Source organism: Ceratotherium simum, chromosome 5 (genome assembly GCF_057802395.1).
Source record: "Ceratotherium simum simum isolate JZ-2026a chromosome 5, ASM5780239v1, whole genome shotgun sequence".
Classification (NCBI taxonomy): Eukaryota; Metazoa; Chordata; class Mammalia; order Perissodactyla; family Rhinocerotidae; genus Ceratotherium; species Ceratotherium simum.
The window spans coordinates 1,000,035-1,015,904 of NC_141904.1; the positions used below are offsets into that span (position 1 = coordinate 1,000,035).

General features: G+C 38.0%; 1 long non-coding RNA gene across 2 annotated transcripts in view; it reads right to left on the minus strand.

Moving 5' to 3' along the window:
- The window catches only part of LOC147916945 (uncharacterized), a 128,942-nt gene that overhangs the window by 31,185 nt on the left and 81,887 nt on the right, over positions 1 to 15,870 (minus strand). Inside the window, exons 2-3 of one of the 2 annotated variants that reach the window (XR_015552132.1) lie at positions 2,656 to 2,803; positions 909 to 1,569 (exon numbers count right to left, since the gene is read on the minus strand). This is a non-coding gene — a long non-coding RNA (uncharacterized LOC147916945). Of the gene's footprint in view, positions 1 to 908; positions 2,804 to 15,870 lie in introns of those variants that run through there. The other variant, XR_015552133.1, reaches the window with a different exon arrangement.

Below are 15,870 nucleotides of genomic sequence, written 5' to 3' on the forward strand. Positions count from 1 at the left end.
AATAACCTTCCTTAATGGTTGCAAATGGATCTAACACAGCTTATCTTCTTCCTCTGTCCGGAGTATTATGTGTAATTTATGTCTCTAAATGACTGAAAAACGGAAAGGAGCCTCCTCGGTGGGCTGACCGATGGAGCTACTGTAACGACGCCTGTGCTCACACCTCCTGCTGACACGGCCACGGGGCAGACCCGAGGTGTTGCCCAGTATTGTGATGGTCTTCCTGTCGAAGAACGAGGCTTCAATGTGAGCTAAAGTGAAAGACTCTTCCCTCTGAAGTAAAGTTTGGTCTCAGAGGACTGTAACTTCGGAAGGCAGACGGCCCACCCCGTGTCCACGCCTTGTTCCGGGCACACGCTGCTCCTCCTGGCGGCCGCTGTGTGAGGTTCTCTGCAAGGTCTCTTCAGTCAACAATTTACACACAAACAGTCATGGGGGTCTGAGCCACGTTAGGCATTCTAGAATCACATATTCTTTGGAGGAAAAACCCCTTCTTTAGTGAACAAATATGTTAAAATAACACAGTAAAATACTTGCATAATTTTGTTTAAGAAAAAATTACAAGCTGAATGAAACCAACTACTTTTAAGTCGTGTGTGGAAACAGCATCTGAAGTGAAACTTCTGCGCTACAAATCACCTGGAAAGATGCCAGCTATTATTTTGTTAAATTCGCCATGTTTTGTCATATTCAAGTTCTTTCCACAGTAAGAATTTGAATTCTCTAATCGCCTCATGATCTCTTGAAATGGAAAGAAAAGTCAGGAGACTATTAATAATTGTTATAGTAAAAATAATAATATGTCATTTATAAAAGGAAAAGTAACTTTCTTGTCTAAAAAAACGTGTTAACTAATGTATATATCTAATAATTAATTTAGCTTTTTTTTTTTTTTTTTTTAATGGTGAGGAAGATTGATGCTGAGCTAACATGTGTTGCTGATCTTTCTCTTTTTGCTTGAGGAAGATTGGCCCTGGGCTAACACCCGTGCCCTTCTTCCTCTACTTTGCATGTGGGACACTGCCACAGGATGGCTTGATGAGCAGTGTGTAGGTTCACGTCTGGGGTTCGAACCTTCGAACCCTGGGCCACTGAAGCAGAGCACGTGAACTTAACGGCTGTGCCACTGGGCCAACCCCCAACATAGCATTTTTCAAGCTACTTATTATTGGAGAAATTGAAGAGTTGAGGTAAGCTAATTGTGAAGTAAAAATCCCCATTGGACAATATACGTGCTTTAGAACATGTGAAGCCTTACGAAGGGCCAATTACAAACCTCCTTTAAGATAGCTGCATTACTCATTACAAGTGCACGTTATTCAGCATTTCAAGAAGCTCTATTCAACAGAGATTAACACTTGCCGCCTTCCAATCCCATCAGTGCTGAGATAACTTCTGTATTTGCTGAAAATAAAAATACTAACCTCTGCCGCCTCTCGCTGTCACAGAGATGAATGATGGAACAGGACACGACTGTCACAAACAGCCACATGTCCGCTGATGTATGCAGCGTGCAGATGTTTAACTCTCCACATGGACTTGGTTTCTATTCTGAGTTCCCTTCTCTACCTGAAGGTAGGAAAATTAATTCAGTCACTTTAAGTAAACTATCCAAATTGACTCTTCTCTCAGCCATTTAAGTTTGAAACTCAGTCACAGAGGACTTTTCCTGAGGTCGATTGTCAGCTGAGTGTATTCAGTGGAGCAAACCTAACAGGGAGAGCTACTCGTTTCTCAGTCTTGAGCTTCCCCACACTGGGGTCCGGGGGAGGCTCCAGCCCCACCCCTTCTGCCGCCTCCCAGCACCCGCTGTCAAATCTGGGCCTCCTTTGGCCTCACCAGAAAGCATTTGGTGTCGAACTAGCTCTTCAGGGGCCGTGGACTCGCCGAAGCTGCACCCAGGCGGCGCCCGTGCCCTCCTGCAGCCAGGTCCACCTCCCGCCCACTGAGGAGAGGAAGACGAGGAGGAGGGGGGCACCAGGCCCTTTAGCCCGCAGATCCTGCATTGTTCTATTATTCCTCATTTTATTCCCGAGGAAGAGGAGGGGCAGCCCCCTCCCCCACCCAGCGTACAAGGGCAGCATCCAACTCCTTCCCTTACAGCTTTCTCCTCCTCCCTCCCCGTTCAGTATCTGAAGGACAAAGGGGAAACCAGTTCTGCCAGGTCCCTTCTCATTCGACTCTTTCCTGGGCCATGCATTTTGATTTTATGAGGTAACAGTGTGGCTTCTTTGAGTTCCTGATTCTGTTCTCCCTTCAGGTGGTGGAGGCTCCCATCAGGAGCTCAGATGATGGGTCACCAGGTGAAGACAGAGGGAAGGGCGGAGTGTTGCCCACCCACATCTCACTGTGCTGTCATACAAGGTGTGCCACCGGCTTGTCAACGGCACTGGCCTCTCTTTTTCTCTGTCTGCTCGTGAGTCAGTGCTCCCTGAAGGCGGTCAGATAAGGAATCGGACACCAACTCCCTGGTAGTTAAAGAACGCACTGAACCGGAATGGATAGAGCCCTCTGAGAAGGCTTTTTAACAGGTCTCATTTAACCTACAAACCTGAGGGCTATCACTGGGAATGTCCCTGCCCCACATTCCCACGGGCCCGCTCAGGCTTATGCCTCAGGTGTGGTTCCAGATGCTGGCAAGTGGGAAGCAGAGACCTGGTCTCCTGGCTGGACTTCAGTTCCCGGAGAAGGCTCAGATGGCTGTATTGCATCCATGGGAGGTCGTGAGCAGGCAGACAGGAAACAAGATCAGACGTCATAACTTTGTCTTTATCTCTTCCATTTCACGGATCAGAAAGGACCTCTTAGGATAAATAAAAATAAATAAATTTAAATACGAAAAGAGAGGGCCCAGGGTGAGTGCCAATTCCTCAATAGCTATTCGGTGTTCATATACACCCGTCAACTGTATTTAAACTTACAAATGGAAACAGAAACAATGTTTCCACTTACCTCACTCAACTATCTCTTGTATAAAACACACTCATCCTCTCCCAAAAAAGAGAAGACCCCAAATCCCTGAAGTCACTGTTTCCATCTGGACGTAGTGCTCATTCCTCTCTAGTCAAACCACAATCTCCCTATGATGTCCTTCAACTTAAAGATTATTAGATTCATAACTACCAGTACACTTTATATTAAACAGTATGGAAAGGGGAGATGAGAAAGACCAGTTAATATAAACAAATATCATAATATAGCAAGGAAAATACATGCCTAGCCACTCTAACCCTCAATTCTGCATTTGATTACGAGGTTGCAGTTGGTAATTATAACCTTGTTTTTAGTATCTATTCCATGTTCTCTTTCTCTCTGCCAGCCCCACAGAGGGACACCTTCACTGCTACAGGAACTTAGCTCTTGGTTGTCTTCTCTATGTTGCTGTCAGCCTCACTTAACTTTTACTACTGGGTATGGACGTCCTAGAAGGCACTCCAGAAATGCTAGTTTCTAGGACGAAGTCTCCTCACTCCCATTGTGAAGCACAAACAATATTTCTCTCTGATAATCAGGATCAAGGTGCCCACCTAATACAGTAAACTCCTCCTCTGCCTGTTCATGAAGAGGGACTAGAAGCTCCAAGCTACCAGACGGCAGTCGTAACACGCAGTTCTACAGAGCCGATGTGCTGTTTCCTCTGGCAAGTCTATATTGTCCTCTAAACCAACAGAATCCAAAACTGGACTAGAAGCAGAAATTCTGTGAGAGGTTCACATTGATAATAACAAGGGAGCCACGACCACTTCCGCCTCTTTGGTCTAGATCCAGGATTTCTGGCTAAGAAAGAAACAACACCACATACTAGTAGCTAGTTGAGAGCACATTCTGCTTTTTGTAGGAAGAACTCCATCCTCAAAGACTCCATAATTGAGTCTTTAAGAGGCCATTCCTCCATGCTACCAGGCCATCTACTGTTATATGATGAGATAAAAGGAAAAACAGTGGATCCTTTGTTAAAATATTGGATTCCCTCGTGGTGAATAAGGCATTTAAAAGTCTGTGGATTATGCTAAAGTTTATATGGAAAGGCGCAGGCCACAGAATAGATAAAACAGTCTTGAAAAAGAAGAATAAAGTGGAAGGAATCCCTCCATCCAATATTAAGTCCTACTATATAGTTACAGTAATCAAAACAGTGTGGTATTGGAGGAGGGACAGACACATAGATAATGGAACAGAATAGAGAATCCAGAAACAGACCTACACAAGTGTGGGCAACTGGTTTCTGACAAGAGAGCAAAAGCAGTTCAATGGGAGAAGGCGAGCCTTCTCAACAAAGGAACTGATACATGGGAGAAAAAAGGGAACCTCAGCCTCAACCTTAATCGTATACAAAAATTAACTCAAATAGACCACAGGCTTAAATGTATTGAAATCCGTAAAACTTTTAGAAAAATAACATAGAAGTAAACCTTTGGGATCTAGGTCCAAGCAAAGAGTTTTACATTTGACACCTAAAGCATGACCCATAAAAGAAAAAACTGATCAACTGGACCTCATCAAAATTAGAAACTTTTGCTCTGTGAAACTCCCTATTTAAGGGATAAAAGGAAAAGTTATGTTCTGGCAGAATCTGACAAAGAACTAGTATCTAGAACTCTCAAAATATAAATATAAAGAACTCACAAAACTCGATGGTTAAAAATTGCAGAAGAAACAAACCAATTAGAAAATGGCCAAAAGACATGACTAGACACTTCACTCAAGAGGAGGTGCAGAATGTAAGTAGGCACATGAAAAGATGCTCAACGTCGTTAGTCATTAGGGACGTGCAAGCCAAAACCACAATGAGATACCACTGCACCCCTATCAGAATGGCTAAAATAGAAAGTAGTGATAACACCAAATGCTGTAAGAGAATGCAGAGAAACTGGATCACTCATACATTTCTGGTGGAATGGAAAATGGTACGGCCTTTCTGGAAAACAGTCTGGCCATTTCCTATAAAACTAAACATGCAATTCCCATGTAGCCCAGCAGTTGCTCTCCTGGGCATTTATCCCAGAGAAATGAAAACTTAGGTTCACACGACCTGTACAGGAATGCTCACTGTCCCCAACTGGAAGCAATCTAGGTGTCTTTTAATAGGTGAATGTTAAACAAACTGTGATGCATCCATACACAGAATATTACTCAGCAATAAAAAGGGATGAGACATTGGCATATGCAACAACTTGGATGAATTGCCAGGGGATTATGCTGAGTGAAAAGAGCTAATCCCAAAAGGTCACATGATATATAACTTCATTTATATTACATTTTTGAAATAAAATTATAAAAATGGAGATTAGTGGTTTCCAGGAGTCAGGGATAAGGTGTGGAAGAGAGGTGGGTGTGGCTATAAAAGGGCAACATCAGGGATCCTCGTGCTGATTAAACATTCTGTATCTTGACTATATGAGTGTCAATATTCTCGTTGTGATGACGCTGATGGCAAGAGCGTGAGAATCAGGAAAAGCAAATCCACGTCTAGAGTAAACATCTGTTCCAGGGAAGCCAGATTGCTGTTCTCCCCATGACAGAGGATGTAGTGCCATCAGCATATACCAGACGATTGACTGGCCCTCCTGGAGGAATAGTACCGTCAGAAGCTCAGTTCTAGAATCTGCTGTTGGCGGGTTAGACACTCTGCAAAGATGTTACCCAGGTTAGCCTGGGTGAAGGGAAACTCCTACTGTCAAGGCCATTCATAACCTCCATGCAGATCCTTTGTTTATGAGTCCATTGAGCCAGCATTGCGATTAGTAAGCACTGACTCCCATCCATGTAGTGGGTCCTCTGGCCACCTGATTATCGAGAACATCCATCACAGTGGGTGCCCTTTGCTATCCTGCCTTTTTTCTGTTAGCATTTACCTTTTTTTTAACTTTCTGGTGTGTCACTTGTTATTTTTGAGTCACTTTCATAGCTCATCCAAATGGGAATTCTTTTATTTTCATCTTGGTTTTACTTAACTGACATTCTCAACTTTTAATAAGGAAACCTTACTCATTCACATTACAGTGAATTAGCAAAAGTAAACAAAGTAAATAAATATAATGACCAGAAACCTGCTACCCTGGTTTGGGCACCAAATATGTTCAAAAATAACAGCTTTGTAGGAGCCTGAAAATTATGCCTAAAAGCTTACAAAGATTTTAATGACTATAACACATCTAAATATAAAGCTATTGAAAAAAATGCTAGTTACTAGGTAGGTTGTCTAGTTTTGAATCACAAAATATAGTTACTGTAGTGTTTAAACAATATATTGCATATATTAAAAGTATTAAAATATAAACATGGCTTCATATTTGAGTTATCTTAGGAGTTTTCTAATATCATTCACGAATTCATTTTCATCATCAAATAATGAGTCAGAAAGCAGACAGAACAGTATCAGCAAACTCATTTTATGAAGGAGAAATCTGAGATAAGTGGGCAGTCGGATATTCGTGTCTGAGGCTCAGGAGTGAGATGTGGGCTGAGCCTCAATATGGGCCGTGATCAGCACAAAAATGGTACCTAAAGTCATGAAACTGGAAAGGATCTCAAGGGAATGAGTGGAGGAAAAAAAGGGAAGTCGAAGGACTAAGCCTTGGGCATTGCAAAATTTGGGCATCAAGTTGCTGAAAATCAACAGGCAAAGGAGGCTGAGAAGGGGCATCTAGACAGAGTCAGACGTCTCCTGGAAGGCACGTGCAGGCAGTGGTCAAGGAGGAGGGATCAGCTGTGTGTGTGTTAAGAGGAGGCCCGAGAATTCACCAGTGGATTTAGCAATGTGGGATCATTGACGACTTAGAAAGAAAATCTTATTTCCCCCCTACCAAACAACTTCCCAAAGGAGACATGTATGTAATAGATTGCCCATACATCTTTCCAGGGAAGCTAGTCACTTAATTCAGATTATGACAGACAGAGATGTAACAATGATAATGAAAATAACCACTCTGGATTGAGGGTATTCCCTCTGTGCCTGGCACTGTGTGAGGCGTTTGGAAGATATGAGCCTTGTTGACATAGAGGTTGTTATCCATCCGTTTGCAGTTGAAGAAATTACCTGCTGGTTTGACCATGAAGAAACTGAGGTTCAGAGGAGTTAAATGATTTGCCCAAGTCATTCAATTAATAAATAGTAAAGCCAAAACTTGAATTTGGCTTTTCTTAATCTCAAAGTCTACACATTCTACTACACCACGGTTATATATTGGTAGGGATATGCATCTAGTCATGTGTGTCATCATAACAATAATTCCAGGAAAACAAAGAGGATGAAGGGAGAGAAACTAGAGGCAGCATTTACACCAGAAGGTCCAAGGCTGGCAGGGAAGCCTGTCCCCAAACCACTTAGTGTTGGTTACTGTCTAAACAACCCCGGCATTTTGAAGAAAAAAAATAGCTACATTTGTAACTAGCTCAGGTATCCCTCATAATGTCATGAGGAGAACTGTTCCAGCTAATCGAAGGAACACAGTCTTGTTTCCGTAAACACACACATGCTGCCCCAACTTCTTGGATTACTAAGGATGCCAGACGTTCTAGCAATCACTTTCAGAAACTGGAGCTTCTCTCAATAAATCAACATGCATTTTCCTACCCTGCACCTGTCTGTACAAGGATGGAACTGGGTTCATTGTAATTTAACTCTCTCTATATATCTTTGTATATATAATATTCATTCTATATTTTCTCTCTACATGTATATATATTTATAATAACCAAAAATATATTTAAAATATTCTAAACATATATCTAGAGAGAGAATATATATTGAGGGAGAGAGGTTCAGGTATTAAAGCTCTTTTACCACTGCTGAGAACCTTACTCACAGGTCCCTTAGTCATTTTCTCATTCTAATCTTTCAATCAATTCACTGAGTATTAGTATTTTCCAGGGTTTTGTTTTGTTTTGTTTTTCTTTGCAGTCCTTTACTGTAGAAATTTTACTATTTAATAACAAACATAACCTCACTTATGAACAAATCAAACTGATAAAAATACGTGTTCAGAACATTTCTTCCAACCTCAGATCCTACACAGTGTGAAGATGCACAGGCATGATATGGACATATGCACAATATAGATGTGCCTTACCACCCTTTCTTTTCATTATTCCTGTATGTGTCCTTTTAATTTATTAGTTATATGAGTTGCTACCAGTAAGAAACCACTTAGTGCTATTATAAATACAAAATGAAAGAAAATGTGAAATGAAAATATAAATTTTAGAAAATCACATTCAACCACATTAAAATTTCACTGTAAATTATATCACAGAGAAAAATGTTCATTTTTGGCCTTTATACAAAATATCTCAATAATATGAAAAGCCAAAGGAAGTAGTTTAAGATTACAATTGTAAATTTGACACTGGTATTGTTTCTAAAACAAAGGAAAGAGGGAACTAACATTTGATTGCTCATTACACGCTGTGAACTTTGACAGATTTCATTCATTTATTCGACATTTATTCATCCATTTCCACTATGGATCAGGCACTATAACTAGGCACTAAGAGTGCATCAGAGAAAAAAGAAAAAGAATAGGAAAAACCCACACACTTGTGGAGGTTTAATTCCCCAAACAACCCTGATCTTCAGTATTATTATCTCCATTTTCTAAGTGAGAAACTCAAGGGTAGAGAAATTAATTGATCAACTTGTCCAAGTTTGCATGTCTAGTGAGGGGCAACCAGGAATCTGAGTTGAGATTTCTCCAAAATTCACTCTCTTTTCTACTGTTTTAGAATATGCTCTTCGTTACATACTAACTGCCTATAATTAACAAAGGATTTATAGATCTGCTTTTTCACTCCCCAGAATAAGCCACAAATTTAACACAATACCAAAAAAAATAACATTAGTGGGTTTTTTCCTGAAGTTAGAAAGTTGATTATAAAATTCAAAAAGAAACTAAAAAAGTAAGAATTAGCCAGGAAATCCTTAAATAACAAGTATAATGTGGGCCAACTAGCCATACCAGACCCAAAGACATATTATAAAATTTCTGCGGTAAAAACAGTGTGGTATTTGTGATGAAATAGATCAATGAAAAAGGATAGAAAATTCAAAAATAGACCTAACTGCATATAGATCCATTATATGAAAGTCATTGGCAGATTATGGAGATATAATTCACATACCATAAATTCACCCACTTAAAGTGTACAGTTCAATGATTTATGGTGTATTTGCAGAGTTCAGCAACCATCACTACATTTTAATTTTAGAATATTTTCTCTCTCCAAAAAGGAATCCTGTACCCATTAGCAGTCACTTATCATTCCTGTCCAGCTCACCTCCAGCCCCAATAGATTAGAAAATCACTAATTTACTTTTTAGTCTCTATAGATTTGCCTCTTCTAGACATTTCATATAAAATGAAATTATCCACTATGTGATCTTTTGTGATTGGCTTCTTTCACTGAGCGTATTCAAGGTTCATCCATGCTGTAGCATACATCAGTACTTCTTCTTATTGCTGAATAATATTACATTTTATGGATACGTCATATTTGTTTGTTGATTCATCGCTTGCTGGACGTATGAGCTGTTTTCATTTTCTGGCTATGATGAAGAGAACTTCTGTGAAAATTCATGCACAAGATTTTGTGAATACGTATCTTTGTATTTCTCTTGGGTATATATTTAGAAGTGGAATTGCTGGTTCGTGTATAACTCTATATTTAACATTTTGGGAAACTGCCAAACTATTTTCAAATGTGGTTGCACCATTTTACATTCCCATTGGCAATGAATGAGGCTTCCAATTTTTCTACATCCTCATCAACACTTGTTATTGTGGGTCTTTTTTGTTATAGACAACCTAGTGAATGTGAATTGGTATCTCATTAAGGTTTAGATTTGCTTTTCCCTAAATACTAATGATGTTGAGCATATTTTCATGTACTTATTGGTCATTTGTATATCTTTTTGGAGAAAGATATGTTCAGATCCTTTGCCTGTTTTTAAACTGGCTTATTTATCTTTCTATTATTGAGTTGTAAAAGTTTTTTATATGTATTTTTTGAAAAAAAGTCCCTTATCAGATAGATATATGATTTGCAAATATTTTATCACATTCTATGGCACATTCTTTCCCTTTCTTATTCGTTTATTTTTTGTTTTGTTTTGTTTTTGTTTTGTGATTATCCCTGAGCTAACATCTGTTGCCAAACCTCCTCTTTTCGTTGAGGAAGATTGGCCCTGAGCTCACATCCGTGACCATCTTCCTCCACTTTATATGTGGGATGCTGCCACAGCATGGCTCGATGAGCAGTGCGTAGGTCCATGCCCAGGATCTGAACCAGTGAACCCCGGGCTGCCAAAAAGGAGTGTGCAAACTAAACCACTACGCCACCAGGATGGCCCTCTTTCCCTTTCTTGATGGTATCATTTGCAGCATGAAAGTTTTCAATTTTGATGAAATCCAATTTATCTTTTTTTTTTTCTTTTGTTGGTTTGCTTTTGGTGTCATATCCAAGAAACCATTGACCAACCCAAGATAAAGAAGGTTTATTCCTATGTTTTCTTCTAAGAGTTTTATAGTTTTAGCTCTTACTTTTAGGTCTATGATCTATTCTGAGTTATTTTTGTGTATAGTGAAAGGTAAGAGTCCCACTTCATTCTTTTACATATAGATATCCAGTTGTTCCAGCATCATTTGTTGAAAAGACTATTTTTTCTTCATTGGATGTTCTAGGCATCCTTGTTGAAAATCAATTGACTGTGAATCTAAAGGATTTACTTCCAGACTCTCAATTCTATTCTATTGATCTACATGTCTATCTTTATGCCTATTCCACACTCTCCTGGTTACTGTACATTTGTAGTAAGTTTTGAAATCAGAAACTACGTCCTCCAATTTCATGCTTCTTTCAAGATTATTTTGGCTCTTCTGAGTCCCTGGCATCTCCATATAAATTTTAGGATCAGATTCTTAATTTATGCCAAAGAAAAAAAAGTCAGCTGTGATTTCTCATAGAGATTGCATTAAATCTGTGGATCGATTTGGGGAGCATTGCCATATTAACAATATTAAATCTTCCAATCCATAACGATGAGATGTCTTTCCATCTATTTAGGTCTTCTTTTATTCAAGAATGTTTTGTAGTTTTTAATATGTAAGCCTTGCACTTCTTTCCTTAAGTTTATTCCTAAGTATTTTAGTTTTTTTGATGCTATCGTAAATGGAATTATTTTCTTAAATTTATTTTCAGATTCTTTAGTGCAAGTGTATATAAATACAGTTGAGTTTTGTATATTGCTCTTGTATCCTATGACCTTACTGAGCTGTTTATTCATTATGATAATTTTTTTGTGAACTCCTTAGGATTCTCTGTATACAAGATCATGCCATCTGTGAATAGAGATAGTTTTATTCTTCCTTTCCAATCTGGATACCTTTATATTTCGTTTTCTTTTTCCTTTTCTTCCTTTTTTTTTTTTTTCTATTTTTTATTTTTTGCTTAATTGCCCTGGGTACAACCTCTAGTATAATGTTAAATAGAAGTGCCGAGAGAGGACATCCTCATCTTGTTCTTGATAAGCTGTCTTGTTTCTGACTGTTGCCTTCAGTCTTTTACCATTAAGTATGAGGTTAGCTGTTTTACTTAGATGTCTTTTATTAAATTGATAAAGTCCCCACCTATTTTTAGCTTGTTGAATCTTTTTATTATGAAAAAGTATTATATTTTGTCAAATGCTTTTTTCTGCATCTATTGAGATAAAAATATAGTGTTGTTCTTTGTTCTTTTAATAGGGTGTATTGCATTAATTGATTTGAGGTTGTTAATTCAACCTTGTACTCCTGGGCCATGGTGTATAATCCTTTCTCTATGTTGCTGGATTGGTTTGTTAGTATATTTTTCAGGATTTTTGCATCTATATTTATGAGGCATATTGTTTTATTGTTTTCTTGTGTTGTTTTTGCCTGGTTTCTGTGTCAGGGTAACAGTGGCCTTAGAAAATGAGTTGAGAAGTATTCCCTCCACTTCTGTTGTCTGGAAGAGTTTGTGAAGGACTAGTACTAATTCTTCTTTAAATGTTTGGTAGAATTCACCAGTGAAGCCATCTGGCCTAGGTCTGTCTTTGTGGGAAGTTTTAGATTTCTAGTTTAGTCTCATTACTTGTTATTTGTTTACTCACATTATCTATTCTTGAGACAATTTTACAGTTTGTGTCTTTCTAGAAATTTGTCCATTTCATTTAAGTTATCTAATTTGTTGGCATACAGTTGCTCATAGTATTCCTTTACAATCCTTTATATTTCTGTAAGGTCAGTAATGATGTCTCCTCTCTTTTTTCTTGACTTTAATGATTTGAGTCTTCTCTCTTTGTCAATTTTGTTAATCTTTTCAAAGAATCAACTTTTTGAATTCAGTGCTTTTTTCTCTTTTTCTGTTTTCTATTATATTATCTCCATCATAATCTTTATTATTTCCTTCCTTTTCCTAGCTTTTGGTGTGTTTGCTCTTCTTTTGCTAGTTTCTTAAGGTGGAAATTTAGGTTATTTATTAAAGATCTTTCTTCTTTTTCATATAGGCATTTGCAGCCATAAATTTCCCTCTGAGTACTACTTTAGCTGCATCTCATAACTTCAGGCTATGTTTTGTTTTTATGCATCTAAAATATTCTCTAATTTCCTTGGTGAGTTCTTCTTTGACTAATTGGTTATCTAGTAGTGTGTTGTGTCATTTCCACAAATTTGTGAATTTCCCTAAGTTTTTTTCTGATACCTATTTCTAATTTAAATCCATTGTAGTTGGAGAACACATTTTGTAAATTCTAATCGTTTTAAATTTATTGAGTCTGTTTGTGGCCTAGCATATGGTCTCTCCTGGGGAATGTTCCACATGCATGTGAGATAACTGTGTGTTCTGCCGTGGCGGGTGGAGTGTTCCATGATGTCTGTCAGGTCCACCTGGTTTACAGTGCTGTTCACGTCTTCCATTTCCTTGTTGATCTTCTCTCTAGCTGTTCTATCTGCCATTGTAAATCAGTTATCAAAGTCTCCAACATCTTTGTTGCACTGCCTCATTCTCCCGTCTGTGTTTTTGCTTCATGCGTTTGGGGCCTCTGTTGTTAAGTGTATCTATGTTTATAATCGCTATCATCTTCCTGATGGACTGATCCTTTTATTATTATAAAATGTCTCTTTTTATCTCTAGCAACGGGTTTTGTTTGAAAGTCTGTCTTCTCTGGTTTTAGTGTAGTCGCTTCAGGTTTCTTGTGGTTGCAGTTTGCATGCTGCGTCTTTTTCCGTCCTTTTACTCTCGACCTGCTTGTGCCTTTGAATCTAAAGTGTGTCTTCCATAGACAGCACATAATTGAATCTTAGCTTTTATCCCAGCTGATAGTCTCTGCCTTTTGATTGGACTGACTAACACATTCCCGTTTAATGTTGTTGATATGGTGGCTTTCAGTTTGCCACTTTGCTTTTTGTTTTCCATATCGTTGTTCCTATTACTCGTTCCTCTCTTCCGTCACCTATTTTGTTTTGTATTTTGAAAATAGTTTCTAGTGTAATGTGCTTATTACTTTAATGATTTTTAAATTATTTTTCTTAATTATTTTCTCAGTGGTTGCTCTGTGGCTTATAAATATATACCTTAACCTACCAAAACCTACCTTAGATTTATACTAACTTAATTCTTGTGAGGTATATAAACTTTGCTCCTATATAGCTCTATCTCCTGTCTTTTGTGGCATTATTTTGATACACATTGTATCTATATTTGTGACAAATCCAAGAATATTTTGTTAAAATTATACATTACATAATTATATGTCTTTTCAAGAAGCTAAAAGAAGAAAGGAGGGCCACTATCTATTTGTGGAGTTTGTTATATGAACCTTCTTCTATACTATTTCTGGTTCTTTTCACTTGTCCCTGTGGGTTTGAGCTACCTCTGCTGTCTAATACAGCTTCGTGCCCACCAACTTCCTTTGTGCTGTTATTGTCAAAAATATTATATTTCTATATGTTACAGGCCAAACAATACAAATATATATATGTATTTCAATGCAATTGCTTTTAATTTATTTAAGTGAGTAAAGGAGAAAAAAAATATGCCATTATACTGTCTTTTCTAATTACCTACATAATTACCTTTGCTGGCACTCTGTTTTCTCCTGTGGATCAAATTACTGTCTGGGGTCACTTGCTTTCAGCCTGAAGAACTTTCTTTAGTGTTTCCCATAAGGTAGCTCCAGTATCAGTGAATTTGCTCAGCTTTTTTTTTTATCTGAGAATGTCTTTACTTTGTCTTCATTTTTTATAAGATGGTTTTGCTGGATATAAGTTCTTAGTAGGCATTTATTTCTTTCAGCATATTATTTTGGTGAGAAGTCAGCTGTTCATATCATTGGTTTCCCTTGTATGTGAGGAGACACTTTTCTCTTCCTGTTTTAAAGATTTTTCTTTGTTTTTATCTTTTGACATTTTGCTTATGATGTGCCGGGGTAGTGATCTCTTTGTGTTAATGGAGTTTGTGGAACCTCTTGGATATATAGATTGATGTTTTACACCAAATTGGAAAAATTTCAGCCATTATTTCTTCAGATATTTTTTCTGTCCCTTTCTTTTTCTCCTCTCCTTCTGGTATTCCCATTACACATATCTTGATGCACTTAAGGGTATCCCACATTTCTCTCAAGCTCTCTTTATTTTTCATCTCTGTTCTTCAGATAGCATAATGTCTATCAATCTATCCTCAAGTTCATGGATTCTTTCCTCTGCTCAAATCTACTGTTGAGCCCTCTAGTGATCTCTTCACTTCAGTTACTGTATTTTCCAACTCTAGAATTTTCATTTGGCTCTTTTTAAATAATTCCTACCATTCGATGCGAGGTTGTCATTATACCATTCTTTATTTCTTTAAACATGGTTTCCCTTAGTTTTTAAACATATTTGTATAGCTTCTTTAAAGTCTTTGCCTGGGGAGCTCAATACGTAAGCCCCATAATAGGCAGTTTCTATTGCCTGATTTTGTTCCTGGGTATGGGTCAGACTTTCCTGTTTCTTTGTATGTCTCATAATCTTTTGCCAAAAGCTGGACATTTTTGATGATATATTGTAGCCACTCTGAACACTGACTCAAATTCCCCATGTTTGTTGGTGCTGTTTGTGTGGTTGTTTTTGGTGACTTGGTTAGAATAATTTAGTGGAGTCTATTTCCCCTTAGTGTGCGATCTCTGACATCACTCTTCGGGGAGCACAACCCGGTGCCCACGTCTTCCTGAGCATCAGGCTGACTGGGGGTTTAGCTTGCTCTCCTGGACTGTTTCTTTCCCTGACCTCCCCATTAAGTTTCTGGTGGGTCTTTCTCTGGTGGTTTCACATACCGCTCTTCACCTCCCCTAATTCCTAGCTAATACCTCTATTGTTTTAATAATTGTTAAATAAATTGTTACACAGTCAGGTTGTTGTCAAGAAGTTTCTTTTTATAGAAGTTTTTCAACCAATAAATGATAGATATAGAATGTCACCACTCTAATGAATGAATAGATTTGTACAATGAATGCCAAAGACTGCTAAAATCATAAAAAGTGACAACCAGTAATTATACATCTCCAGATTGAAGAACACATCTTCCACCTTTATTCTTATAAAAGGAAAAAAAGAGTCTGATTAAACCTCTTTTTAAAAAATTTTATAGAGGTCACATTGGTTTATAACATACAAATTTCTAAAATGTTTTTGGAAATATAAAGAGAAACGTGTTAAACGACACCACAAGAATAGACTCAACAAAATCCAAATGCTGGCAACTCCACAGGACACACCATTATCTTTCTTCAGCAAATAAATGACAGAAGGAAAAAAACATAGATGGGAAGAAGATAACCTAGAGATTATTAGAGACTTAAGAGACCTATAACAATTGGAATTA